We start from the raw sequence: 25,167 nt of genomic DNA, 5'->3' as shown, positions 1-25,167 counted from the left end.
CCAGCATTTTGTCAATGAGATCTTCAGAGACATTCTATACCGTCATGTCGTGGTCTATCTAGACGATATCCTCATTTTTGCCAACAATTTAGAGGAACATCGTTTTTGGGTTAAAGAGGTTCTGTCCCGTCTCCGTGTCAATCATCTCTATTGCAAATTAGAGAAATGTGTTTTTGAAGTCAAGTCCATTCCGTTTCTAGGGTACATTGTGTCCGGTTCCGGACTAGAGATGGATCCTGAGAAACTACAAGCAATCCAAAATTGGCCGATACCCTTAACCCTCAAAGGGGTCCAGAGGTTCTTGGGGTTCGCCAACTATTACCGAAAGTTTATACGAGACTTTTCCACCATTGTGGCGCCTATTACTGCTTTCACTAAGAAGGGTGCTAACCCGTCCAAGTGGTCTGAAGAAGCCATGCAAGCATTTCATCTTTTAAAACAAAGGTTCATCTCTGCGCCTGTTCTGAAACAGCCTGACATCGACTCTCCTTTCATCTTAGAGGTGGATGCCTCCTCCGTTGGAGTAGGAGCGGTGTTATCTCAGAGGGCTAAAGATGGCCATTTACACCCTTGCAGTTTCTTCTCCCGGAAGTTCTCCCCAGCTGAGCGCAACTATGCCATTGGCGACCAGGAGTTGCTAGCCATCAAGCTCGCTCTAGAAGAGTGGAGGTATCTGTTGGAGGGAGCTTCTCATTCAATCACCATACTTACAGACCACAAGAACCTTTTATATCTGAAAGGCGCACAATGTCTCAACCCTCGTCAGGCCAGATGGGCACTTTTCTTTTCCAGGTTCGACTTTAAACTCCAGTTCTGTCCGGGCTCTCAGAATCGCAAGGCCGATGCCCTTTCCCGCTCATGGGAGCAAGAAAATGAGTCAGAGTCTTCAGACAAGCATCCTATTATAAATCCGTTGGCATTCTCCACGGTAGGGATGGACTCTACGCCCCCATCAGGGAAAAGTTTTGTGAAGCCGATGCTAAGGAAGAAGCTCATGCATTGGGCCCATGCTTCCCGTTTTGCCGGACATACAGGTATCCAAAAAACCCTGGAGTTTATCTCTAGGTCCTATTGGTGGACAACTCTGAAAAAGGACGTCTTGGAGTTTATTGCATCTTGCCCAAAGTGTGCCCAACATAAAGTATCCCGCCAGTCGCCTGCGGGGCAACTGGTTCCACTATCCGTTCCCCGTCGACCATGGACCCACTTGTCGATGGATTTCATTACAGACTTACCCATGTGCAACAAGTTCAATACCATCTGGGTGGTAGTTGACCGGTTCACCAAGATGGCACACTTCATTCCTCTCACCGGTCTTCCGTCAGCTTCCAAGTTGGCTCAAGTATTCATACAAGAGATCTTCCGACTCCACGGTCTTCCTGAAGAAATTATCTCAGATCGAGGAGTTCAATTCACAGCCAAATTCAGGCGAAGTTTATGTCAAGTCCTCCAAGTCAAGCTAAAGTTTTCCACGGCTTACCATCCTCAGACCAATGGTCAAACCGAGAGGGTGAATCAGGACTTGGAGGCCTTCCTCCACATCTATGTGTCCTCCTCTCAAGATGACTGGGTTCAATTACTTCCCTGGGCCGAGTTCTGTCATAACAACCAGTATCATTCTTCATCTGCTTCAACACCATTCTTCACTAACTTTGGATTCCACCCTAAAGTCCCTGAGTTCCAACCGCTTCCAGCAACTTCTGTTCCCGCAGTGGATATCACCTTGCATCAGTTTGCCAATATCTGGAAGAGCGTACGATCAGCTCTGCTCAAGGCATCGTTCAGGTACAAGAAGTTTGCGGATAAGAAGCGTCGAGCAGTTCCTGCTCTCAAGGTGGGTGATCGGGTATGGTTATCCACGAAGAATTTGAGGTTAAGAGTTCCCAGTATGAAGTTTGCACCTCGCTATATCGGTCCTTTCAAGATTGAACAAGTCATCAATCCTGTTGCTTACAGACTCCAGTTGCCTCCCTTCTTAAAAATACCCAGGACATTCCATGTTTCCCTGTTGAAACCGCTGATCTTGAATCGGTTTCATTCCTCACTTCCTCCAACTCCGAAAGTCCAAACTCAATGAGGCGTTGAGTATGAAGTGGCCAAGATCCTGGACTCACGTCACCGTTACGGTCAACTACAATATCTTATTGACTGGAAGGGTTATGGTCCTGAGGAACGTTCATGGACCAATGCTTCTGATGTCCATGCTCCTGCCTTGGCCCGGAGATTCCATTCCAAGTTTCCTCAAAAGCCAAAGAAGTGTCCTGGGGCCACTCCTAAAGGGGGGGGTGCTGTCACGATCCGGGTATCTGGACACCATTTCTTACCCAACAGATGCCTCCTAAGGCTGGCTCAGCGCTCCAGGACCGGATCCCATCTGTTATCCTGATGTGTACATTCCTGTATCCTCTCCTGTCACTCTGGGACGCTGTCACAGTAAACGCCATATTACACCTGGCATGGCGTCTCCCGCGGCCTCCGCCGCCGTCCCTGAACTTCTTCATGCAGAGTGTCTGAGTGGCGATTACGTCAGCCGCGGCCTCCGCTGTGTCCGCGTGGTTGGATGTGCATCTGTCAGCCTGGCGCCTCCTGTCTCCGGTGGCCGGCGCCGCCATTACTGTTTTCATTACCACATGGATTACAAACCAAACTTCCCTCCAAGTGTCTGCATGGGCGCAGCCATCTTGGATTCTGTCAGCTGATCATTTCCACCAATCTGCTCTCAGTATTGATAATCTGCATAATTGCCTAGCCAATCCCTTCCTTGCTGCAGGTATAAATACACTGTGCCTGAGCAAGGAAGGCGTCAGTGCTTTGGTTGTCAAACCTAGTTCCTGTTTGTCTCTCTCCTGTGATTGTCTTCCAGGTTCCAGCTCCTGTCTCAAGACTTCCACCATAGAGACCCGCACCAGCATTCCACCTGCGGTGTAGCCTGACTCTCCAATCCATTGTGGATTCATCTGTTTCCAGCTACAACATTACCTGCTTCCAGCTCAGCTTCCAGCAGAGTACAGCTTCCCTTAAAGGGCCGGTGTCCTTTCTACACTTTACCACTCTCCACCGGTATTATTATTTCTCCGCTCTCAAGTTCTACATTTCAGTTCATATTTCATCGCTCCCAAGTTCATTTATTATTTAACTGGTTCCAGCCAGTATCCACTCCGTGCTAACAACAGTCTGGTTCCAGCCAGTATCCACAGCAGCTGTTTTATCTTCAGCAACCCAGCTTTTCCTGGAACACCAGCTGGCACAATCCTGGGTTATCTCCATTGCTACAGTCGGGCCTGGTAAGGACTTTCCATCTAGAAGATCATAAGAACTATCTCACACTACCAGTGCCCTGTGGCTCCTGCCATCCTGTAGTACCCAGGAACTGTATTTATTCTTTGCTGACTTTTACGTTTTCTTTTACTGCTGCTGTGTTGCGGAGTTGTCATAATAAACATCATTGACTTTTATCCAAGTTGTCGTGGTCACGCCTTCGGGCAGTTATTATTCATGTTACTAACATGTCCAGGGGTCTGATACAACCTCCCAGGTTCCGGTACATCTCAGCCCCTACAACTGAGGCTGCCTCCCGTCAGCTCAGGCCCTCAGTTGTGACACATAGTTTTTGAGGTTGAATAGAGGCAAATTGCCCATCGTGTTCAACCTGTTTTAAGTTGTGATGATTCTACATACTTGCTTAATAATGTATTATGACTAGTTAGCTACTACAACTCATGTTACCCCCGGATTAACCATGTTGATATTTTAAGTATTATAAACTTGGATAGCTTTTTCATTCAGAAATGTATCCATTCCTTTTTTAAATCCAATTACAGAGTCCGCCATTACCACCTTCCCTGGCAGGGAATTCCACATCCTGATTGCCCTAACAGTGAAGATCATAGTATCTCACCTGGCAGGTAAGTAGGAGTTGGGCCAGAGCTGTGGAGGATTGCTGCTCGGGCACCCCCTGTGAAGTGAAGGAGATCCAACTGAGGCAGCACAAGGGAACTCTCGAAAGAAGAACAAGGCTAGAGGAAGATCTGAGACAAAGAAATCTGACTTTTACCAGAGCTGACCAGAGGAAAACACAAACACAGTCCCCCACTACCACAAATAATGCAGTCGAGTTACCCACATTTGGGGAAATCACAGGGGCAGCACACCCAGAGTGCAATGGGTGAGCCTTGCCCTGGAAGAAGCACCTTCATGATCATAGTATCTCACCTGGCAGGTAAGTAGGAGTTGGGCTTGAGCTGGGGAGGGTCGCTGCTCGGGCACCGCCCTGTCAACTGAAGGAGATCCAACTGAGGCAGCACAAGGGAACTCTCGAAAGAAGAACAAGGCTAGAGGAAGATCTGAAACAAAGAAATCTGACTTTTACCAGAGCTGACCAGAGGAAATCACAAACACAGTCCCCCACTACCACAAATAATGCAGTCGAGTTACCCACATTTGGGGAAATCACAGGGGTCAGCATACCCAAAATGCAATGAATGAACCTCACCCTGGGAGAACAATCTTCATGACCATGGTATCTCCTATGCAAAATAAGTATGATTTGGGATAGGGCTGGGGAGGGCCGCTGCTCAGGCACATCTCTGTCAAGTAAAGGAGATTCAACTGAGGCAGCACAAGGGAACTGTCATCTGGGGACAACAACTGCAGGGAGAACACATATTTTCAGATGAACATGGGAGGGCAGAAGGCTGCCTAATACTGAAGCACCCCCAAACAACAAACCAAATGCAACAACTAGTGCAAGCATTCCGGGGGGAAGGCCTGCAGCAGATGGATTTGCATATGGTGATGTCATCCAAGCAGTGGGTCAAAGTTGGCTTCAATCCTCATCTGCATATGAAAAGAGAAAAGGGGCGTGCAGGGCATGGCGGCCTTTTGCGGCGCTTGGATGACCCCTAGTTCGCATTAAACACCTCCACCCTCCTTTGGTGTGGGGCTCATGTTGACAATGCCCCAGCCTCTGAAGCATTCAAGCTTATTTCTTACAGCAGCTTGGCACTGAAACAGCTCCAGAGCTGCTCTGTAAGGCAAGTAAAAGGGTGTGTAGTTTGCATTGTGCATTGGAAGGCACAAAGTAAGCAGACAGGAGGAGAAGTCAGGATAGTGCACAAGGGTATAAAAGGGTGGGGCTCAAGAAAAAAGAAGTGGAAACAGACAGCAAACTAGGCTGGAAAGAGACCTGAGACAAAGAGATCTGAATTATATGAGAGCCGACCAGGGGAAACACAAATTATGCAGTCAAGTTTCCCACATTTGGGGAAATCGCAGGGGCAGCACACCCAGGTGAGATACTATAATCAGGACGGTGCTTCTCCCAGGGCAAGGCTCACCCATTGCACTCTGGGTGTGCTGCTCCTATGATTTCCCCAAATGTGGGACACTTGACTGCATAATTTGTGTTTCCTCTGGTCGGCTCTCGTATAATTCAGATCTCTTTGTCTCAGGTCTCTCTCCAGCCTAGTTTGCTGTCTGTTTCCACTTCTTTTTTTCTTGAGCCCCTCCCTTCTATACCCTTGTGCACTATCCTGACTTCTCCTCCCGTCTGCTTACTTTGTGCCTTCCAATGCACAATGCAAACTACAGGTAGTGCTGCAGGGCCCACACCCTTTTACTTGCCTTACAGAGCAGCTCTGGAGCTGTTACAGTGCCCAGCTGCTGCAAGAAATCAGCTTGAATGCTTCATGGGATGGGGCATGGCCAACATGAGCCCCACACCAAAGGAGGGTGGGGGTGTTTAATGCGATCTAGGGGTCATCCAAGCACCGCAAAAGGCTGCCATGCCCTGCACGCCCCTTTTCTCTTTTCATATGCAGATGAGGGTTGAAGCCAACTTTGACCCACTGCTTGGATAACATCACCATATGCAAATCCATCTGCTGCAGGCCTTCCCCCAGGAATGCTTGCACTAGTTGTTGCATTTGGTTTGTTGTTTGGGGGTGCTTCAGTATTAGGCAGCCTTCTGCCCTCCCATGTTCATCTGAAAATATGTGTTCTCCCTGCAGTTGTTGTCCCCAGATGAGAGTTCCCTTGTGCTGCCTCAGTTGAATCTCCTTTACTTGACAGAGATGTGCCTGAGCAGCGGCCCTCCCCAGCCCTATCCCAAATCATACTTATTTTGCATAGGAGACACCATGGTCATGAAAATTGTTCACCCAGGGTGAGGTTCATTCATTGCATTCTGGGTATGCTGACCCCTGTGATTTCCCCAAATGTGGGAAACTCGCCTGCATTATTTGTGGTAGTGGGGGACTGTGTTTGTGTTTTCCGCTGGTCAGCTCTGGTAAAAGTCAGATTTCTTTGTCTCAGATCTTCCTCTAGCCTTGTTCTTCTTTCGAGAGTTCCATTGTGCTGCCTCAGTTGGATCTCCTTCACTTGACAGGGGGGTGCCCGAGCAGCGACCCTCCCCAGCTCTAGCCCAACTCCTACTTACCTGCCAGGTGAGATACTATGATTTTGAAGGTGCTTCTCCCAGGGCAAGGCTCACCCATTGCACTCTGGGTGTGCTGCCCCTGCGATTTCCCCAAATGTGGGAAACTTGACTGCATAATTTGTGTTTCCCCTGGTCGGCTCTCGTATAATTCAGATCTCTTTGTCTCAGGTCTCTCTCCAGCCTAGTTTGCTGTCTATTTCCACTTCTCTTTTCTTGAGCCGCTCCCTTCTATGCCCTTGCGCACTATCCTGACTTCTCCCGTCTGCTTACTTTGTGCCTTCCAACGCACAATGCGAACTACAGGTAGTGCTGCAGGGCCCACACCCTTTTATTTGCCTTACAGAGCAGCTCTGGAGCTGTTACAGTGCCCAGCTGCTGCAAGAAATCAGCTTGAATGCTTCAGGGGCTGGGGCATAGCCAACATGAGCCCCACACCGAAGGAGGGTGGAGGTGTTTAATGCGAACTAGGGGTCATCCAAGCGCCGCAAAAGGCCGCCATGCCCTGCATAACCCTTTTCTCTTTTCATATGCAGATGAGGGTTCCAGCCAACTTTGGCCCACTGCTTGGATGACATCACCGTATGCAAATTCGTCTCCTGCAGACCTTCCCCCAGGAATGCTTGTACTAGTTATTGCATATGGTTTGATATTTGATGGTGCTTCAGTATTAGGCAGCCTTCCGCCCTCCCATGTTCATCTGAAAAGATGTGGTCTCCCTGCAGTTGTTGTCCCCAGACGAGAGTTCCCTTGTGCTTCCTCAGTTGAATCTCCTTAACTTGACGGGGGAGGGGCTTGCCCGAGCAGCCACCCTCCCCAGCCCTATCCCAACTCATACTTATTTTGCATATGAGATCTCTATATCATGAAGATTGTTCTCACAGGGTGAGGTTCATCCATTATATTTTAAAATAGGAAGGTTCAAATTACATATTTGAATTGCATCTATGTGCTGGATTCAAATGTCCCCCCCCCCCTTCCTTTCTCAATTGTGCCCGTCAGCAGCTATTCTAAGGTTGCTGCCAATGGGTGTGACACATTAATTTCTTCTGTGGGGTACACTGGACTCCACAAGGATTCACATTGGGGTGTAGAGTAGGATCTTGATCTGAGGCACCAACCGGCTCAAAGCTTTTGACTGTTCCCAAGATGCTCAGCGCATTCTCCTCTATAACCCCGCTTCCATGAACAGGGAGCTCAGTTTGTAGTTGGTGCCTTCAGTAGCAGGCCACTTAACAGGGGCCTGCCTCAGGCAGCCTATTCTTAGCTATTCATTTTGACAAGAAAAGAAGAACTTGTTTTATGAGAATCTACAAGGGCTGCAGCAGGCTAGGTCTAATAGACATCTTTACTGCAGCTTCATCACTCCTAGCGGCGCTGTATACTCCCGTGCCCTGGTTGCTGGGTCACTGCAGCGGAGGCTCCGGTTTCTTCCTAAGGTCAGTCACACACACACCGCCCTTCCGGATCACGAGGCCGCTGATGAAGGGGAGCGTGGCCGTAGGGGGTGGACCGTGTGCGCACTGGCGTGGACACTGATTACTGGGCAGCCGCTCCACAAGCCACCAGGTACAATTAAGGAGCACAGGTCTGGGGGTTTTTCTCCCATATTAAACCAATTTTGTACTGCCCGCAGCGCATTGCGATAGGTAATAGGGCCTGATTCAGGTTGGATTGCAATCACAATAAGCGATCCAACTGCAAAAATTGCTAAGAGCATACGCAAGTGCCTGCATTTTCTGCGGCACCCCGCAGAGAATGCGATCGCCTCTGCCTGTCAATCGGGGCGGGGAAGGGGGGGAGAGGGGGGTCAGCAACACTCCATTTCCAAGTCAGGGATGGAGCGGTGCGGGGGCAAGGCTTCAAAATGGGGTCTGCAACGGAGGAGACACAGGGGGCGTGGTCACAGCGGCTGTATGACATCACATTCAGCCGCTGTGATCACAAAAATGGTGGCGGCTTCCTGCGCGCACATACAGTCTGCACCAGCAGAAGGCTACACCATTTTTTATGATCACGCTGAACTGCAGTGCGACTGCAATTACAGCATGGTCAAGAAGGGAGGCGTCATGCTGGGTGGCCATGTCCTGTCACTGTGCAGGAGCCAGCACCGCTCACACACTAGTCCCCGGGTGCAGCCCCCAACCCCCGGGACACCCGGAGCAACAAAATGTAGATTCAGGCCACCAGGCCACGCCCCTACCTATGAAACCATGCCTCCTTTTTACCATTGCGCTGCTTATCTGCGCGCACTGCATTACAATCTCCTTCGCCACCTCTCTGGGTGTCACCAGTGATAGTGACACCTCTGCCATGCTTGTAGCAGCTGGTCCTAAGATCTACGCCTCAAGCCCTGAGTGTTTGCCCTTGTGACTTGTTGATCATCATAGCGAAGCAGATGCTTACAGAAAACTGCAGGGGCTTAGATTGAAAATAAAAAAAATTATGGGTATAAGGTAGAGAGGAGCGGGTTCGGTTCTCCGAGAACCGAATTCCCCACGAACTCCACGTGGTTTACACTGGTCCGAGGCAGGCTCGGTTGTTCCCGCCTGACTCGGAAAACCTGAACAAGGGAAAATGTCATCATCCCGCTGTCGGATTCTCGCGAGATTCGGATTTCATATAAAGAGCTGCGCGTTGCCGCCATTTTTACTCGTGCATTGAAGAGAGAGCGGAGAGGACGTGGCTATGTTCTCTCAGTGGAAATCTCAATATCAGTGCTCATTATCAGTGGTTACTTATTGCTGCTCAGTAATACTAGTAGTGTGTCTCTCCTGCTCAGTGTCAGTTCTCAGTAGTATCCTCATCAGTGCTCAGTATCACTGCTCATTGTCTTGTGCTGCATTGTGGTGCTCAGCATACTACAGTACATTACTAATAGTCCAGTGCTGCATCTTGCTGCTCAGTGTCAGTTCTAGTATCCTCATCAGTGCTCACTATCACTGCTCATTACATTGTGGTGTTCTGTATACTACAGTAACATAGTAATATAGTAACATATAGTAATATAGTTTTTGAGGTTGAAAAGAGGCAAATTGCCCATCGTGTTCAACCTGTTTTAAGTTGTGATGATTCTACATACTTGCTGAATAATGTTTTATGACTAGTTAACTACTACAACTCATGTTACCCCCGGATTAACCATGTTGATATTTTAAGTATTATAACCTTGGATAGCTTTTTCATTCAGAAATGTATCCATTCCTTTTTTAAATCCAATTACAGAGTCCACCATTACCACCTTCCCTGGCAGGGAATTCCACATCCTGATTGCCCTAACAGTGAAGATCATAGTATCTCACCTGGCAGGTAAGTAGGAGTTAAGCTAGAGCTGTGGAGGATTGCAGCTTGAGCACCCCCTGTCAAGTGAAGGAGATCCAACTGAGGCAGCACAAGGGAACTCTCGAAAGAAGAACAAGGCTAGAGGAAAATCTGAGACAAAGAAATCTGACTTTTACCAGAGCTGACCAGAGGAAAGCACAAACACAGTCCCCCACTACCACAAATAATGCAGTCGAGTTTCCCACATTTGGGGAAATCACAGGGGTCAGCATACCCAGAATGCAATGAATGAACCTCACCCTGGGAGAACAATCTTCATGACCATGGTATCTCCTATGCAAAATAAGTATGATTTGGGATAGGGCTGGGGAGGGCCGCTGCTCAGGCACATCCCTGTCAAGTAAAGGAGATTCAACTGAGGCAGCACAAGGGAACTCTCATCTGGGGACAACAACTGCAGGGAGAACACATATTTTCAGATGAACATGGGAGGGCAGAAGGCTGCCTAAAACTGAAGCACCCCCAAACAACAAACCAAATGCAACTACTAGTGCAAGCATTCCTGGGGGAAGGCCTGCAGCAGATGGATTTGCATATGGTGATGTCATCCAAGCAGTGGGTCAAAGTTGGCTTCAACCCTCGTCTGCATATGAAAAGAAAAAAGGGGTGTGCAGGGCATGGCGGCCTTTTGCGGCACTTGGATGACCCCTAGTTCGCATTAAACACCTCTACCCTCTTTTCGTGTGGGGCTCATGTTGGCTATGCCCCAGCCCCTGAAGCATTTAAGCTGATTTCTTGCAGCAGCTGGGCATTGTAACAGCTCCAGAGCTGCTCTGTAAAGCAAGTAAAAGGGTGTGGGCCCTGCAGCACTACCTGTAGTTTGCATTGTGCGTTGGAAGGCACAAAGTAAGCAGACGGGAGAAGTCAGGATAGTGCACAAGGGTATAGAAGGGAGGGGCTCAAGAAAAAAGAAGTGGAAACAGACAGCAAACTAGGCTGGAGAGAGACCTGAGACAAAGAGATCTGAATTATATGAGAGCCGACCAGGGGAAACACAAATTATGCAGTCAAGTTTCCCACATTTGGGGAAATCGCAGGGGCAGCACACCCAGAGTGCAATGGGTGAGCCTTGCCCTGGGAGAAGCATCTTCATGATCATAGTATCTCACCTGGCAGGTAAGTAGGAGTTGGGCTAGAGCTGGGGAGGGTCGCTGCTCGGGCACCCCCCTGTCAAGTGAAGGAGATCCAACTGAGGCAGCACAAGGGAACTCTCGAAAGAAGAACAAGGCTAGAGGAAGATCTGAGACAAAGAAATCTGACTTTTACCCGAGCTGACCAGAGGAAAGCACAAACACAGTCCCCCACTACCACAAATAATGCAGTTGAGTTTCCCACATTTGGGGAAATCACAGGGGTCAGCATACCCAGAATGCAATGAATGAAGCTAACCCTGGGAGAACAATCTTCATGACCATGGTATCTCCTATGCAAAATAAGTATGATTTGGGATAGGGCTGGGGAGGGCCGCTGCTCAGGCACATCTCTGTCAAGTAAAGGAGATTCAACTGAGGCAGCACAAGGGAACTCTCATCTGGGGACAACAACTGCAGGGAGAACACATATTTTCAGATGAACATGGGAGGGCAGAAGGCTGCCTAATACTGAAGCACCCCCAAACAACAAACCAAATGCAACAACTAGTGCAAGCATTCCTGGGGGAAGGCCTGCAGCAGATGGATTTGAATATGGTGATGTCATCCAAGCAGTGGGTCAAAGTTGGCTTCAACCCTCGTCTGCATATGAAAAGAATAAAGGGGTGTGCAGGGCATGGCGGCCTTTTGCGGCGCTTGGATGACCCCTAGTTCGCATTAAACACCTCCACCCTCCTTCGGTGTGGGGCTCATGTTGGCTATGCCCCAGCCCCTGAAGCATTCAAGCTGATTTCTTGCAGCAGCTGGGCACTGTAACAGCTCCAGAGCTGCTCTGTAAAGCAAGTAAAAGGGTGTGGGCCCTGCAGCACTACCTGTAGTTTGCATTGTGCGTTGGAAGGCACAAAGTAAGCAGACGGGAGAAGTCAGGATAGTGCACAAGGGTATAGAAGGGAGGGGCTCAAGAAAAAAGAAGTGGAAACAGACAGCAAACTAGGCTGGAGAGAGACCTGAGACAAAGAGATCTGAATTATATGAGAGCCGACCAGGGGAAACACAAATTATGCAGTCAAGTTTCCCACATTTGGGGAAATCGCAGGGGCAGCACACCCAGAGTGCAATGGGTGAGCCTTGCCCTGGGAGAAGCATCTTCATGATCATAGTATCTCACCTGGCAGGTAAGTAGGAGTTGGGCTAGAGCTGGGGAGGGTCGCTGCTCGGGCACCCCCCTGTCAAGTGAAGGAGATCCAACTGAGGCAGCACAAGGGAACTCTCGAAAGAAGAACAAGGCTAGAGGAAGATCTGAGACAAAGAAATCTGACTTTTACCAGAGCTGACCAGAGGAAAGCACAAACACAGTCCCCCACTACCACAAATAATGCAGTTGAGTTTCCCACATTTGGGGAAATCACAGGGGTCAGCATACCCAGAATGCAATGAATGAACCTAACCCTGGGAGAACAATCTTCATGACCATGGTATCTCCTATGCAAAATAAGTATGATTTGGGATAGGGCTGGGGAGGGCCGCTGCTCAGGCACATCTCTGTCAAGTAAAGGAGATTCAACTGAGGCAGCACAAGGGAACTCTCATCTGGGGACAACAACTGCAGGGAGAACACATATTTTCAGATGAACATGGGAGGGCAGAAGGCTGCCTAAAACTGAAGCACCCCCAAACAACAAACCAAATGCAACTACTAGTGCAAGCATTCCTGGGGGAAGGCCTGCAGCAGATGGATTTGCATATGGTGATGTCATCCAAGCAGTGGGTCAAAGTTGGCTTCAACCCTCGTCTGCATATGAAAAGAAAAAAGGGGTGTGCAGGGCATGGCGGCCTTTTGCGGCGCTTGGATGACCCCTAGTTCGCATTAAACACCTCCATCCTCCTTCGGTGTGGGGCTCATGTTGGCTATGCCCCAGCCCCTGAAGCATTCAAGCTGATTTCTTGCAGCAGCTGGGCACTGTAACAGCTCCAGAGCTGCTCTGTAAAGCAAGTAAAAGGGTGTGGGCCCTGCAGCACTACCTGTAGTTTGCATTGTGCGTTGGAAGGCACAAAGTAAGCAGACGGGAGAAGTCAGGATAGTGCACAAGGGTATAGAAGGGAGGGGCTCAAGAAAAAAGAAGTGGAAACAGACAGCAAACTAGGCTGGAGAGAGACCTGAGACAAAGAGATCTGAATTATATGAGAGCCGACCAGGGGAAACACAAATTATGCAGTCAAGTTTCCCACATTTGGGGAAATCGCAGGGGCAGCACACCCAGAGTGCAATGGGTGAGCCTTGCCCTGGGAGAAGCATCTTCATGATCATAGTATCTCACCTGGCAGGTAAGTAGGAGTTGGGCTAGAGCTGGGGAGGGTCGCTGCTCGGGCACCCCCCTGTCAAGTGAAGGAGATCCAACTGAGGCAGCACAAGGGAACTCTCGAAAGAAGAACAAGGCTAGAGGAAGATCTGAGACAAAGAAATCTGACTTTTACCAGAGCTGACCAGAGGAAAGCACAAACACAGTCCCCCACTACCACAAATAATGCAGTTGAGTTTCCCACATTTGGGGAAATCACAGGGGTCAGCATACCCAGAATGCAATGAATGAACCTAACCCTGGGAGAACAATCTTCATGACCATGGTATCTCCTATGCAAAATAAGTATGATTTGGGATAGGGCTGGGGAGGGCCGCTGCTCAGGCACATCTCTGTCAAGTAAAGGAGATTCAACTGAGGCAGCACAAGGGAACTCTCATCTGGGGACAACAACTGCAGGGAGAACACATATTTTCAGATGAACATGGGAGGGCAGAAGGCTGCCTAATACTGAAGCACCCCCAAACAACAAACCAAATGCAACAACTAGTGCAAGCATTCCTGGGGGAAGGCCTGCAGCAGATGGATTTGAATATGGTGATGTCATCCAAGCAGTGGGTCAAAGTTGGCTTCAACCCTCGTCTGCATATGAAAAGAATAAAGGGGTGTGCAGGGCATGGCGGCCTTTTGCGGCGCTTGGATGACCCCTAGTTCGCATTAAACACCTCCACCCTCCTTCGGTGTGGGGCTCATGTTGGCTATGCCCCAGCCCCTGAAGCATTCAAGCTGATTTCTTGCAGCAGCTCGGCACTGTAACAGCTCCAGAGCTGCTCTGTAAAGCAAGTAAAAGGGTGTGGGCCCTGCAGCACTACCTGTAGTTTGCATTGTGCGTTGGAAGGCACAAAGTAAGCAGACGGGAGAAGTCAGGATAGTGCACAAGGGTATAGAAGGGAGGGGCTCAAGAAAAAAGAAGTGGAAACAGACAGCAAACTAGGCTGGAGAGAGACCTGAGACAAAGAGATCTGAATTATATGAGAGCCGACCAGGGGAAACACAAATTATGCAGTCAAGTTTCCCACATTTGGGGAAATCGCAGGGGCAGCACACCCAGAGTGCAATGGGTGAGCCTTGCCCTGGGAGAAGCATCTTCATGATCATAGTATCTCACCTGGCAGGTAAGTAGGAGTTGGGCTAGAGCTGGGGAGGGTCGCTGCTCGGGCACCCCCCTGTCAAGTGAAGGAGATCCAACTGAGGCAGCACAAGGGAACTCTCGAAAGAAGAAGAGGAAGATCTGAGACAAAGAAATCTGACTTTTACCAGAGCTGACCAGAGGAAAGCACAAACACAGTCCCCCACTACCACAAATAATGCAGTTGAGTTTCCCACATTTGGGGAAATCACAGGGGTCAGCATACCCAGAATGCAATGAATGAACCTAACCCTGGGAGAACAATCTTCATGACCATGGTATCTCCTATGCAAAATAAGTATGATTTGGGATAGGGCTGGGGAGGGCCGCTGCTCAGGCACATCTCTGTCAAGTAAAGGAGATTCAACTGAGGCAGCACAAGGGAACTCTCATCTGGGGACAACAACTGCAGGGAGAACACATATTTTCAGATGAACATGGGAGGGCAGAAGGCTGCCTAATACTGAAGCACCCCCAAACAACAAACCAAATGCAACAACTAGTGCAAGCATTCCTGGGGGAAGGCCTGCCGCGGATGGATTTGCATATGGTGATGTCATCCAAGCAGTGGGTCAAAGTTGGTTCAAACACCTTTGCAAAGTTCTATAAGTTTGATACCCTGGCTGAGGAGGACCTCCTGTTTGCTCAATCGGTGCTGCAGAGTCATCCGCACTCTCCTGCCCGTTTGGGAGCTTTGGTATAATCCCCATGGTCCTTACGGAGTCCCCAGCATCCTCTAGGACGTAAGAGAAAATAAGATTTTAAACCTACCGGTAAATCTTTTTCTCGTAGTCCGTAGAGGATGCTGGGTGCCCGTCCCAAGTGCGGTCTACTTCTGCAAGACTTGTATATAGTTATTGCTTACATAAGGGTTATATGTTAGTTTTCATCGGTCTTGGACTGATGCTATGTTGTTTTCATACTGTTAACTGGGTAGTATATCACAAGTTATACGGTGTGATTGGTGTGGCTGGTATGAATCTTGACCTTGGATTAACAAAAATCCTTTCCTCGTACTGTCCGTCTCCTCTGGGCACAGTTTCTCTAACTGAGGTATGGAGGAGGGGCATAGAGGGAGGAGCCAGTGCACACCCAGATCAAAAGTCTTTCTTAAAGTGCCCATGTCTGCTGCGGAGCCCGTCTATCCCCCATGGTCCTTACGGAGTCCCCATCATCCTCTACGGACTACGAGAAAAAAAAATTACCGGTAGGTTTAAAATGTTATTTTTTTCTCTGCAACCCACTGCTAAATTGTGCTTCCTAGCTGTTTTTTATAAAATCACTTAATTAAATCTAACTCTGATTACGTCAGAGAAGGCCAGGTACCCTACACCATAAGAGGGGGTATGAAATTTTGACTTGTCTACTTAAAGATCACCAAAATCTGTTGACAAGGTCAATTACATCCCTGGGTGGGATTGAACCACCAACCTTTTGGTTAATAGCCCATGTAAGTGCAAGAAATCCTGAAGCACTCACTCATCATGGGAAAGTACCAATGTGTTTCTTACAAAAATTCTCCAGATTATTGACTTTTTAAAGTTTTTCTAGGAAACGTTCTAGATGAATGCTTATTAGCCTTTGTCAGTATTGACTTTTGCAAGGTGTCTCTGTGGCGCAATCGGTTAGCATGTTTGGCTATTAACCAAAAGGTTGGTGGTTCAATCCCACCCAGGGATGTAATTGACCTTGTAATCAGATTTTGGTGATCTTTAAGTAGACAAGTCAAAATTTCAAAAACCCCCCTTATGGTGTAGGGTACCTGGCCTTCTCTGATGTAATCAGAGTTAGATTTGATTAAGTGATTTTATAAAAAAACAGCTAGGAAGCACAATTTAGCAGTGGGTTGCAGAGAAAAAAAATTATGCTGGCAGAAAAGTCCAATTGAGTGATTAAACAGCTCTTCATTTTCTGATTTTATGTTTATGCTAACAAATTTGCTCTCTGAAAAGTGTCCACAAAGCCAAGTCTCTGATTAACACCTTTGTAGGAATGGTTTTTCACCTATTACTGAATTAAACTTGCTTCATTGGAAAGGCATCAAAGATGCATCCTCATTTCAATGTCTACTGAAATAATACAGGTTGACACCAGGAAACGTCACTGCATCATTGCTGCTTCCTCATGGGGAAGTCTGTTTAATGTGAAAACAAGGTGATATCTAATCAGCACACAGGTAAGGAATTAAGAAAATCTTTCTTTATGGGTGAAGATGTTTCTCACAAATTGTTGTCCCAATGCATCATTGAAATTCAAGATGGAAGATGATTTTCATATATCACTTGTACATTTTGCATTGCTCTTCTGGTGACAATGTAGTTTGTTTTTGTCAATTACCATTTCAGTAATAGGGTAAAGAAAATTAAGTGGATTTTTTAAAGAAAACAATGCTGTCAATATACTATTAAAACAAATTAAAATGATAAAAGTTATTGTACTTTAAGTAAAAATAAAAGAGCCAAAATATCAATCCCAGTTTTTGATTACTTTAATTATAAAAAAAAAAATGCACATAGCAGAGGATAGTTTCGATCAATCGACCTCTGGGTTATGGGCCCAGCATGCTTCCATTGCACTACTCTGCTGCTCATGGAAGTGTAAGAGATCCTGAAGACTAAATTGATTAAAGGCCTAAAAGTACTGGACTATAAGGAAAGACTTACTAGGCTGAATATTTATACACTAGAAAAGAGGTGCCTAAGAGGAGATATTATTAATATCTTCAAATATGTAAAGATACATAACAAAGAGTTATCAGAGGAATTATTTATTAAAAGAACACGTGGTCACTCGCTGCGACTGGAGGAAAGTTCAGAACGCAATGGAGGAAAGGTTTCTTCACTGTTAGGGCAATCAGGATGTGGAATTCCCTGCCAGGGAAGGTGGTAATGGCGGACTCTGTAATTGGATTTAAAAAAAGGAATGGATACATTTCTGAATGAAAAAGCTATCCAAGGTTATAATACTTAAAATATCAACATGGTTAATCCGGGGGTAACATGAGTTATAGTAGCTAACTAGTCATAAAACATTATTCAGCAAGTATGTAGAATCATCACAACTTAAAACAGGTTGAACACGATGGGCAATTTGCCTCTATTCAACCTCAAAAACTATGTTACTATATTACTATGTTATTGTAGTATACAGAACACCACAATGCAATGAGCAGTGATAGTGAGCACTGATGAGGATACTAGAACTGACACTGAGCAGCAAGATGCAGCACTGGACTATTAGTAATGTACTGTAGTATGCTGAGCACCACAATGCAGCACAAGACAATGAGCAGTGATACTGAGCACTGATGAGGATACTACTGAGAACTGACACTGAGCAGGAGAGACACACTACTAGTATTACTGAGCAGCAATAAGTAACCACTGATACTGAGCACTGATATTGAGATTTCCACTGAGAGAACATAGCCACGTCCTCTCCGCTCTCTCTTCAATGCACGAGTAAAAATGGCAGCAACGCGCAGCTCTTTATATGGAATCCGAATCTCGCGAGAATCCGACAGCGGGATGATGACATTTTCCCTTGTTCAGGTTTTCCGAGTCAGGCGGGAACAACCGAGCCTGCCTTGGACCAGTGTAAACCACGTGGAGTTCGTGGGGAATTCGGTTCTCGGAGAACCGAACCCGCTCCTCTCTACCTTATACCCATCAATTGTTTTCTGTAAGCATCTGCTTCGCTATGATGATCAACAAGTCACAAGGGCAAACACTCAGGGTTTGAGGCGTAGATCTTAGGACCAGCTGCTACAAGCATGGCAGAGGTGTCACTATCACTGGTGACACCCAGAGAGGTGGCGAGGGAGATTGTAATGCAGTGCGCGCAGATAAGCAGCGCAATGGTAAAAAGGAGGCATGGTTTCATAGGTAGGGGCGTGGCCTGGTGGCCTGAATCTACATTTTGTTGCTCCGGGTGTCCCGGGGGTTGGGGGCTGCACCCGGGGACTAGTGTGTGAGCGGTGCTGGCTCCTGCACAGTGACAGGGCATGGCCACCCAGCATGACGCCTCCCTTCTTGACCATGCTGTAATTGCAGTCGCACTGCAGTTCAGCGTGATCATAAAAAATGGTGCAGGCTCCTGCTGGTGCAGACTGTATGTGCGCGCAGGAAGCCGCCACCATTTTTGTGATCACAGCGGCTGAATGTGATGTCATACAGCCGCTGTGACCACGCCCCCTGTGTCTCCTCCGTTGCAGACCCCATTTTGAAGCCTTGCCCCCGCACCGCTCCATCCCTGACTTGGAAATGGAGTGTTGCTGACCCACCTCTCCCCCCCTTCCCCGCCCCGATTGACAGGCAAAGGCGATCACATTCTCTGCGGGGTGCCGCAGAAAATGCAGGCACATGCGTATGCTCTTAGCAATTTTTGCAGTTTGATCGCTTATTGTGATTGCAATCCAACATGAATCAGGCCCTATTACCTATCACAATGCGCTGCGGGCAGTACAAAATTGGGTTAATATAGGAGAAAAACCCCCAGACCTGTGCTCCTTAACTGTACCTGGTGGCTAGTGGAGCGGCTGCCCAGTAATCAGTGTCCACCGCAGTGCGCACACGGCCCACCCCCTACGGCCTCGCTCCCCTTCATCAGTGGCCTCGTGATCCGGAAGGGTGGTGTGTGTGTGACTGACCTTAGGATGAAACCGGAGCCTCCGCTGCAGTGACCCAGCAACCAGGGCACGGGAGTATACAGCGCCGCTGGGAGTGATGAAGCTGCAGTAAAGATGTCTATTAGACCTAGCCTGCTGCAGCCCTTGTAGATTCTCATAAAACAAGTTCTTCTTTTCTTGTCAAAATTAATAGCTAAGAATAGGCTGCCTGAGGCAGGCCCCTGTTAATTGGCCTGCTACTGAAGGCACCAACTACAAACTGAGCTCCCTGTTCATGGAAGCGGGGTTATAGAGGAGAATGCACTGAGCTTCTTGGGAACAGTCAAAAGCTTTGAGCCTGTTGGTGCCTCAGATCAAGATCCTACTCTACACCCCAATGTGAATCCTTGTGGAGTCCAGTGTACCCCACAGAAGAAATTAATGTGTCACACCCATTGGCAGCAACCTTAGAATAGCTGCTGACGGGCACAATTGAGAAAGGAAGGGGGGGGGACATTTGAATCCAGCACATAGATACAATTCAAATATGTAATTTGTACCTTCCTATTTTAAAATATAATGGATGAACCTCACCCTGTGAGAACAATCTTCATGATCAAGAGATCTCATATGCAAAATAAGGATGAGTTGGGATAGGGCTGGGGAGGGTGGCTGCTCGGGCAGCCCCTCCCCCGTCAAGTTAAGGAGATTCAACTGAGGAAGCACAAGGGAACTCTCGTCTGGGGACAACAACTGCAGGGAGACCACATCTTTTCAGATGAACATGGGAGGGCGGAAGGCTGCCTAATACTGAAGCACCATATGCAACAACTAGTACAAGCATTCCTGGGGGAAGGTCTGCAGCAGACGGATTTGCATACGGTGATGTTATCCAAGCAGTGGGCCAAAGTTGACTGGAACCCTCATCTGCATATGAAAAGAGAAAAGGGGCATGCAGGGCATGGCGGCCTTTTGCAGTGCTTGGATGACCCCTAGTTCACATTAAACACCCCCACCCTCCTTTGGTGTGGGGCTCATGTTGGCCATGCCCCATCCCCTGAAGCATTCAAGCTGATTTCTTGCAGCAGCTGGGCACTGTAACAGCTCCAGAGCTGTTCTGTAAGGCAAGTAAAAGGGTGTGGGCCCTGCAGCACCACCTGTAGTTCGCATTGTGCGTTGGAAGGCACAAAGTAAGCAGACGGGAGGAGAAGTCAGGATAGTGCGCAAGGGCATTCTTTTCTCTTAGTCCGTAGAGGATGCTGGGGTCACATTAAGAACCATGGGGTATAGACGGGATCCGCAAGAGACATGGGCACTTTAAGACTTTCAAAGGGTGTGAACTGGCTCCTCCCTCTATGCCCCTCCTCCAGACTCCAGTTATAGGAACTGTGCCCAGGGAGACGGACATTTCGAGGAAAGGATTTATTGTTAAACTAACGTGAGCATCTTACCAGCTCACACCTTAAGCATGCCGCAGAAAGTGGCATTCAACAGAACACAAGCCAACGGCATGAACAATTGCAGCAAAAAGCTGACCAGAACCATAACACAACATGTGTATAACCACAAGTAATAACTGCAGACACAGTATGGACTGGGACGGGTGCCCAGCATCCTCTACAGACTAAGAGAAAAGGATTTACCGGTAGGTATTAAAATCCTATTTTCTCATACGACCTAGAGGATGCTGGGGTCACATTAAGAACCATGGGGTTATACCAAAGCTCTTGAACGGGTGGGAGAGTGCGTACGACTCTGCAGCACCGAATGACCCAACTTAAGGTTATCATCAGCCGAGGTATCAAACTTGTAAAACTTAGCAAAAGTGTTTACTAAATAGCTGCTCGGCAAAGTTGCAATGCCGAGACTCCCCGACCAGCTGCCAAGGATGAACCCACCTTTCTAGTAGAATGGGTCTTCACCTACTTCAGTAACGGCAATCCTGCCGTGGAACGAGCATGCTGAATCTTACCACAGATCCAGCGCATAATGGTCTGCATGGAAGCAGGACACCAAATCCTGTTGGGAGCATACAGGACAAACAGAGCCTCTGTTTTCCTAATCTGAACCGTTCTGGTGACATACATTTTCAAAGTTCTGACCACAGCCAGAGACTTTGACTCAACGAAGGTGTCAGTGGCCAAAGGCACCATGTGGAAAGATGAACCACCTTCGGCAGAAATTGTTGACGTGTCCTCAATTCTGCTCTATCTTCATGAAAGATCAAATAAAGGCTCTTGTGATACTGCATGGTTTGTACTGTTTTCCATGTGCTCCCAGATCTTTCAAGCAAGTAGCATGGTCAAGAAAGTTCTGTTTGAAAAGAAACAAACATTTACTGTCATTGTTATGCAAATAAACTTACATTAAAGCTAACAAGAAAGCACACTCGTTCTGTCTTTAAACTGATAAAAGAAACCCCAATAATATGGGGCATGCAAAAATTGAGATAAAACTCAGTTTTGCTCCTCTCCACGGAAATCTTTAATAAAAGGTGAAATATTTGTTAGTTCTGAAGAGAAACCAGAGCATGACCAAGATTCCACCTGTCGCCTGAGTGCCATGCCAGCAGTTCTCATTCAGATCAAAGTGAGCACCCAATTTGAATGAAAGAAAGCAGATTTCTCACCAGGCTTCCCCTTGCTATAAACATGGTTTGTACTCTTTTCCATGTGCTCCCAGATCTTTCAAGCAATTAGTATGGTCAAGAAAGTTCTGCTTGAAAAGAAACAGACATTTATAGTCATTGTTATGCAAATAAACTTACATTAAAGCTAACAAGAAAGCACACTCGTTCTGTCTTTAAACTGATAAAAGAAACCCCAATAATATGGGGCATGCAAAAATTGAGATAAAACTCAGTTTTGCTCCTCTCCACAGAAATCTTTAATAAAAGGCGAAAGATTTGTTCGTTCTGAAGAGAAACCAGAGCATGACCAAGATTCCACCTGTCGCCTAACTGCTGTGCCAGCAGTCCTCATTCAGATCAAAGTGAGCGCCCAACTTGAAAGAAAGCAGATTTCTCACCTGGCTTCTCCTTGCTATAAGCATGGTTTGTACTGTATTCCATGTGCTCCCAGATCTTTCAAGCAAGTAGCATGGTCAAGAAAGTTCTGTTTGAAAAGAAACAAACATTTACTGTAATTTCTATGCAAATGAGCTTACATTAAAGCACACTCATTCTATCTTTAAACCGATAAAAGAAACCCCAAAAAGATGGGGCATGCAAAAATTGAGATAAAACTCGGTTTTGCTCCTCTCCACGGAAATCTTTAGTAAAAGGCGAAAGATTTGTTCGTTCTGAAGAGAAACCAGAGCATGACCAAGATTTTCATCTGAAAATATGTGTTCTCCCTGCAGTTGTTGTCCCCAGATGAGAGTTCCCTTGTGCTGCCTCAGTTGAATCTCCTTTACTTGACAGAGATGTGCCTGAGCAGCGGCCCTCCCCAGCCCTATCCCAAATCATACTTATTTTGCATAGGAGATACCATGGTCATGAAGATTGTTCTCCCAGGGTGAGGTTCATTCATTGCATTCTGGGTATGCTGACCCCTGTGATTTTCCCAAATGTGGGAAACTCGCTTTTATACCCTTGTGCACTATCCTGACTTCTCCTCCTGTCTGCTTACTTTGTGCCTTCCAATGCACAATGCAAACTACAGGTAGTGCTGCAGGGCCCACACCCTTTTACTTGCCTTACAGAGCAGCTCTGGAGCTGTTACAGTGCCAAGCTGCTGCAAGAAATCAGCTTGAATGCTTCAGGGGATGGGGCATGGCCAACATGAGCCCCACACCGAAGGAGGGTGGGGGTGTTTAATGCGAACTAAGGGTCATCCAAGCGCCGCAAAAGGCCGCCATGCCCTGCATACCCCTTTTCTCTTTTCATATGCAGATGAGGGTTCCAGCCAACTTTGGCCCACTGCTTGGATGACATCACCGTATGCAAATCAGTCTTCTGCAGAAATTCCCCCAGGAATGCTTGTACTAGTTGTTGCATTTGGTTTGTTGTTTGGGGGTGCTTCAGTATTAGGCAGCCTTCTGCCCTCCCATGTTCATCTGAAAAAATGTGTTCTCCCTGCAGTTGTTGTCCCCAGATGAGAGTTCCCTTGTGCTGCCTCAGATGAATCTCCTTTACTTGACAGAGATGTGCATGAGCAGCGGCCCTCCCCAGCCCTATCCCAAATCATACTTATTTTGCATAGGAGATACCATGGTCATGAAGATTGTTCTCCCAGGGTGAGGTTCATTCATTGCATTTTGGGTATGCTGACCCCTGTGATTTACCCAAATGTGGGAAACTCGACTGCATTATTTGTGGTAGTGGGGGACTGTGTTTGTGCTTTCCTCTGGTCAGCTCTGGTAAAACTCAGATTTCTTTGTCTCAGATTTTCCTCTAGCCTTGTTCTTCTTTCGAGAGTTCCCTTGTGCTGCCTCAGTTGGATCTCCTTCACTTTACAGGGAAGTACCCGAGCAGCGACCCTCCCCAGCTCTCGCCCAACTCCTACTTACCTGCCAGGTGAGATACTATGATCATGAAGGTGCTTCTCCCAGGGCAAGGCTCACCCATTGCACTCTGGGTGTGCTGCTCCTGCGATTTCCCCAAATGTGGGAAACTTGCCTGCATAATTTGTGTTTCCCCTGGTCGGCTCTCGTATAATTCAGATCTCTTTGTCTCAGGTCTCTCTCCAGCCTAGTTTGCTGTCTGTTTCCACTTCTCTTTTCTTGAGCCGCTCCCTTCTATGCCCTTGCGCACTATCCTGACTTCTCCTCCTTTCTGCTTACTTTGTGCCTTCCAACGCACAATGCGAACTATAGGTAGTGCTGCAGGGCCCACACCCTTTTACTTGCCTTACAGAGCAGCTCTGGAGCTGTTACAGTGCCCAGCTGCTGCAAGAAATCAGCTTGAATGCTTCAGGGGCTGGGGCATAGCCAACATGAGCCCCACACCGAAGGAGGGTGGAGGTGTTTAATGCAAACTAGGGGTCATCCAAGCGCCGCAAAAGGCCGCCATGCCCTGCATAACCCTTTTCTCTTTTTATATGCAGATGAGGGTTCCAGCCAACTTTGGCCCACTGCTTGGATGACATCACCGTATGCAAATCCGTCTTCTGCAGACCTTCACCCTGGAATGCTTTTACTAGTTGTTGCATTTGGTTTGTTGTTTGGGGATGCTTCAGTATTAGGCAGCCTTCTGCCCTCCCATGTTCATCTGAAAATATGTGTTCTCCCTGCAGTTGTTGTACCCAGATGAGAGTTCCCTTGTGCTGCCTCAGTTGAATCTCCTTTACTTGACAGAGATGTGCCTGAGCAGCGGCCCTCCCCAGCCCTATCCCAAATCATACTTATTTTGCATAGGAGTTACCATGGTCATGAAGATTGTTCTCCCAGGGTGAGGTTCATTCATTGCATTCTGGGTATGCTGACCCCTGTGATTTCCCCAAATGTGGGAAACTCGACTGCATTATTTGTGGTAGTGGGGGACTGTGTTTGTGCTTTCCTCTGGTCAGCTCTGGTAAAAGTCAGATTTCTTTGTCTCAGATCTTCCTCTAGCCTTGTTCTTCTTTCGAGAGTTTCTTTGTGCTGCCTCAGTTGGATCTCCTTCACTTGACAGGGGGGTGCCCGAGCAGCGACCCTCCCCAGCTCTAGCCCAACTCCTACTTACCTGCCAGGTGAGATACTATGATCAGGAAGTTGCTTCTCCCAGGGCAAGGCTCACCCATTGCACTCTGGGTGTGCTGCTCCTACGATTTCCCCAAATGTGGGACACTTGACTGCATAATTTGTGTTTCCTCTGGTCGGCTCTCGTATAATTCAGATCTCTTTGTCTCAGGTCTTTCTCCAGCCTAGTTTGCTGTCTGTTTCCACTTCTTTTATCTTGAGCCCCTCCCTTCTATACCCTTGTGCACTATCCTGACTTCTCCTCCCGTCTGCTTACTTTGTGCCTTCCAATGCACAATGCAAACTACAGGTAGTGCTGCAGGGCCCACACAATCTTTTACTTGCCTTACAGAGCAGCTCTGGAGCTGTTACAGTGCCCAGCTGCTGCAAGAAATCAGCTTGAATGCTTCAGGGGATGGGGCATGGCCAACATGAGCCCCACACCAAAGGTGGATGGGGGTGTTTAATGCGAACTAGGGGTCATCCAAGCACCGCAAAAGGCCGCCATGCCCTACACGCCCCTTTTCTCTTTTCATATGCAGATGAGG

General features: G+C 47.8%; 18 non-coding genes and 5 pseudogenes across 18 annotated transcripts; 9 read left to right on the top strand and 14 right to left on the bottom strand.

Annotated features, from left to right (window-relative positions):
- Positions 1 to 4,064: 4,064 nt before the first annotated feature.
- On the bottom strand, positions 4,065 to 4,227 carry LOC134999737 (U1 spliceosomal RNA). The gene has a single exon (XR_010201812.1). It is a non-coding gene; the product is annotated as a U1 spliceosomal RNA (small nuclear RNA).
- A 152-nt stretch (positions 4,228 to 4,379) lies between these two features.
- LOC134999759 (U1 spliceosomal RNA) lies at positions 4,380 to 4,543 on the bottom strand. Its single transcript, XR_010201832.1, has one exon. It is a non-coding gene; the product is annotated as a U1 spliceosomal RNA (small nuclear RNA).
- A 738-nt stretch (positions 4,544 to 5,281) lies between these two features.
- Positions 5,282 to 5,437, top strand: LOC134999479 (U1 spliceosomal RNA). Its single transcript, XR_010201559.1, has one exon. It is a non-coding gene; the product is annotated as a U1 spliceosomal RNA (small nuclear RNA).
- A 675-nt stretch (positions 5,438 to 6,112) lies between these two features.
- LOC134999864 (U1 spliceosomal RNA) lies at positions 6,113 to 6,276 on the top strand. The gene has a single exon (XR_010201931.1). It is a non-coding gene; the product is annotated as a U1 spliceosomal RNA (small nuclear RNA).
- A 152-nt stretch (positions 6,277 to 6,428) lies between these two features.
- Positions 6,429 to 6,591, top strand: LOC134999386 (U1 spliceosomal RNA). Its single transcript, XR_010201490.1, has one exon. It is a non-coding gene; the product is annotated as a U1 spliceosomal RNA (small nuclear RNA).
- Positions 6,592 to 9,901: 3,310 nt separating this feature from the next.
- On the bottom strand, positions 9,902 to 10,065 carry LOC134999802 (U1 spliceosomal RNA). The gene has a single exon (XR_010201873.1). It is a non-coding gene; the product is annotated as a U1 spliceosomal RNA (small nuclear RNA).
- Positions 10,066 to 10,757: 692 nt separating this feature from the next.
- LOC135000002 (U1 spliceosomal RNA) lies at positions 10,758 to 10,899 on the bottom strand (annotated as a pseudogene).
- Positions 10,900 to 11,051: 152 nt separating this feature from the next.
- LOC134999740 (U1 spliceosomal RNA) lies at positions 11,052 to 11,215 on the bottom strand. The gene has a single exon (XR_010201815.1). It is a non-coding gene; the product is annotated as a U1 spliceosomal RNA (small nuclear RNA).
- A 692-nt stretch (positions 11,216 to 11,907) lies between these two features.
- Positions 11,908 to 12,049, bottom strand: LOC135000000 (U1 spliceosomal RNA; annotated as a pseudogene).
- A 152-nt stretch (positions 12,050 to 12,201) lies between these two features.
- LOC134999385 (U1 spliceosomal RNA) lies at positions 12,202 to 12,365 on the bottom strand. The gene has a single exon (XR_010201489.1). It is a non-coding gene; the product is annotated as a U1 spliceosomal RNA (small nuclear RNA).
- Positions 12,366 to 13,057: 692 nt separating this feature from the next.
- LOC134999999 (U1 spliceosomal RNA) lies at positions 13,058 to 13,199 on the bottom strand (annotated as a pseudogene).
- Positions 13,200 to 13,351: 152 nt separating this feature from the next.
- LOC134999372 (U1 spliceosomal RNA) lies at positions 13,352 to 13,515 on the bottom strand. Its single transcript, XR_010201479.1, has one exon. It is a non-coding gene; the product is annotated as a U1 spliceosomal RNA (small nuclear RNA).
- A 692-nt stretch (positions 13,516 to 14,207) lies between these two features.
- On the bottom strand, positions 14,208 to 14,349 carry LOC134999998 (U1 spliceosomal RNA; annotated as a pseudogene).
- Positions 14,350 to 14,493: 144 nt separating this feature from the next.
- Positions 14,494 to 14,657, bottom strand: LOC134999361 (U1 spliceosomal RNA). The gene has a single exon (XR_010201469.1). It is a non-coding gene; the product is annotated as a U1 spliceosomal RNA (small nuclear RNA).
- Positions 14,658 to 15,961: 1,304 nt separating this feature from the next.
- Positions 15,962 to 16,035, top strand: TRNAN-AUU (transfer RNA asparagine (anticodon AUU)). The gene has a single exon. It is a non-coding gene; the product is annotated as a tRNA-Asn (tRNA).
- A 5,342-nt stretch (positions 16,036 to 21,377) lies between these two features.
- LOC134999596 (U5 spliceosomal RNA) lies at positions 21,378 to 21,493 on the bottom strand. The gene has a single exon (XR_010201674.1). It is a non-coding gene; the product is annotated as a U5 spliceosomal RNA (small nuclear RNA).
- Positions 21,494 to 21,779: 286 nt separating this feature from the next.
- LOC134999547 (U5 spliceosomal RNA) lies at positions 21,780 to 21,895 on the bottom strand. Its single transcript, XR_010201625.1, has one exon. It is a non-coding gene; the product is annotated as a U5 spliceosomal RNA (small nuclear RNA).
- Positions 21,896 to 22,165: 270 nt separating this feature from the next.
- On the bottom strand, positions 22,166 to 22,281 carry LOC134999488 (U5 spliceosomal RNA). The gene has a single exon (XR_010201568.1). It is a non-coding gene; the product is annotated as a U5 spliceosomal RNA (small nuclear RNA).
- Positions 22,282 to 22,425: 144 nt separating this feature from the next.
- On the top strand, positions 22,426 to 22,553 carry LOC134999461 (U1 spliceosomal RNA; annotated as a pseudogene).
- Positions 22,554 to 23,146: 593 nt separating this feature from the next.
- LOC134999698 (U1 spliceosomal RNA) lies at positions 23,147 to 23,310 on the top strand. Its single transcript, XR_010201774.1, has one exon. It is a non-coding gene; the product is annotated as a U1 spliceosomal RNA (small nuclear RNA).
- Positions 23,311 to 23,462: 152 nt separating this feature from the next.
- On the top strand, positions 23,463 to 23,625 carry LOC135000043 (U1 spliceosomal RNA). Its single transcript, XR_010202081.1, has one exon. It is a non-coding gene; the product is annotated as a U1 spliceosomal RNA (small nuclear RNA).
- Positions 23,626 to 24,299: 674 nt separating this feature from the next.
- On the top strand, positions 24,300 to 24,463 carry LOC134999614 (U1 spliceosomal RNA). The gene has a single exon (XR_010201692.1). It is a non-coding gene; the product is annotated as a U1 spliceosomal RNA (small nuclear RNA).
- Positions 24,464 to 24,615: 152 nt separating this feature from the next.
- On the top strand, positions 24,616 to 24,778 carry LOC135000096 (U1 spliceosomal RNA). The gene has a single exon (XR_010202127.1). It is a non-coding gene; the product is annotated as a U1 spliceosomal RNA (small nuclear RNA).
- The last annotated feature ends 389 nt before the right edge of the window (positions 24,779 to 25,167 follow it).

Source organism: Pseudophryne corroboree, unplaced genomic scaffold (genome assembly GCF_028390025.1).
Source record: "Pseudophryne corroboree isolate aPseCor3 unplaced genomic scaffold, aPseCor3.hap2 scaffold_150, whole genome shotgun sequence".
Lineage (NCBI taxonomy): Eukaryota > Metazoa > Chordata > Amphibia > Anura > Myobatrachidae > Pseudophryne > Pseudophryne corroboree.
Note: the sequence above shows the minus strand (reverse complement) of the source record. Positions and strands in the feature narration are given on the sequence as shown.